Here is a 2,164-nt window from a genome sequence, read left to right as displayed (position 1 = left end):
CAGACCTTTGTCACTACATAGATCAGAGATGCAGCAAGTTTCTATTCGGTTGAAGTGGCTTTCATATGAATCCTAAGCTTCTTTCACCCATCAGTGTTATCCTGGAGGAATAAATACTTGTTGTGATTTGTATTTTTTGTATACTGGGTTTGTAGATACCCAGCATACTTTGATTCTGCTAAAGGCACTGTAGTCAGAGGGAAGTTTTTGATGAATCACTCCAAAATGTTATGATCTCTTTGTCTAGGTTCTGGAAGAGAAGTCATCTTACTGATCTTGTAAGATTAGGTTCTGAATGATAAGTCACCCGCATTTATGAAATTGCTTGCAAATGATTAGTGGATTAATCTCCGCATTTCTGTAGCTTGTAGGAAATCTATTTTCAGACAGAGTTATTTTACTGTATTTATTCATCTTGATTTCTCCTGTGACTGAAAAATTCTTTCCCTAGCTGCTTTGTAAGTAGACAGGATGTGGATGTGTTACTTTTGTAGCATTAGCTATTTCTAGAACAAGAGAACCACTGAAAAAGACTGGGTTTGCCCAGGATATTTCCAAAGCTCTATACTCACTATTTTTATCTGTTTTTCATGCTGCAGTTTTGTTTTTGTGTGGGGGGTGGGTTTTTTTTGGTTGTTGTTGTTTTTGTTTTTTTTGTTTGCTTGTTTAAAGTATTTGTCTTAGTAGGGTGATTGCACTGCGATTTTCACAAATGGGATTTTCCTTTCCTAATTACTTTGTACTCCATTTACGGCTGTTCCACTACAAATTAACTTCTAATGTTGTTTTTGTAGGCTTGACAATTCCCTCATCTTTCTGTTTCTCATGAAAAATGCAGAAATTCAGCTGCAGCTCTTTATAGTGTCCATTAAATTCTTTAAGAGATTCTTGTGAAGTCTTAGAAAGATAGTTACCATTGAGATATGCTTGCCAAATCTTGGCTGTGTAAAAAAAAACACTGACCTATTCATTATAAAATCTAATTTAGAAAAATATGGCACTTATGTCTTATTTAGAAAACTTATCACTAGACCAAAAAAGATCTTATTTAAACCTAGTATTGTGCTTGTAAATAGTTTATGAATGAGAATTACAGTGAAGGAAGAAGTTGTTTAGAAAAACTACAAAATTTACTATGCTTTCACATATAGTTTTGGTTTCACAATTAAAAAAAAAAAATGCAAAGTCATGCAATTCAGGAAGCTTCAACTAAGTAATTTATTTATGCAAATGGTGAATGCAGTAAGTTAATTAGAACAGCGATGGGTGTTTGCTAGAGATTTCAAGTTTGGCAGGCTAATCACTCTCTTCTGGCATGCTGCATGCCATTTGTCCCTTAGGCTTCCCATAAAAATGAGTCAGAACTCCTCATAAAAATGACAGATTGCTTCAAAATCAGGAGCTATGTCCTGAATATGTTCTAAATAGGATTTGGTGTTTTGGAGGGAACAGAGTTGTAAGCAGATGCTGACACCCAAGAGAGAGGACTAAAGCAGATAGAAAGAGAAGATGAAATATGTGAAACATCCAAAGAGCATTTTTGAGAAGGGAACGACTCAGGATTCATATCTCCCTGTATATGCACATAAGATCAGACTCATACTTGTCAATATGAATTTATGGACACCCTCACAAAAAGGCCAAGGTAAATTTTTAACTAACTAACTAAATAAAATAAGATTAAAAAAAAAAAAGGGAAGAAAAAAAAAAAGATGACACCATACCTCCATATACTTACCTTGCATTTCATTGCTTCCCACTTGAGGAAGGAGATGATCCTAGATAAGGTTGATAAATAAAGTAAATCTGTTTGGTACCTTGAACCACAGAGAACTAACACATGTCTAAATGTATTTGAGCTTTCAGTTTTAAGGACTTATTACCAACCCTATATATAAGATACAATTTTAGTCCTTTCTTTTGACATGCAGTGAGAAATCAGTTACATGTAGTAGCTGAGTTTTAATTGAGTGTCAGTCTTTTTTTTTTTTGTTCTACAAATATCTGTTTTCCTTAACATTATTATTTATGCTCTGTCTCACTTGAATTTTAAAGATGCTGATGGTCCAGGTTATTTTTATTCCATAGCTCTGTCATTGAATTCTTTTTTTTTCCTAATTTGGTAAAATTGCTACTTATGCTCCTGCCTTTATTAACTTATATT

Source organism: Meleagris gallopavo, chromosome 10 (genome assembly GCF_000146605.3).
Source record: "Meleagris gallopavo isolate NT-WF06-2002-E0010 breed Aviagen turkey brand Nicholas breeding stock chromosome 10, Turkey_5.1, whole genome shotgun sequence".
NCBI lineage: Eukaryota > Metazoa > Chordata > Aves > Galliformes > Phasianidae > Meleagris > Meleagris gallopavo.
The sequence above is the reverse complement of the archived record's forward strand: the minus strand, read 5'-3'. Positions refer to the sequence as shown.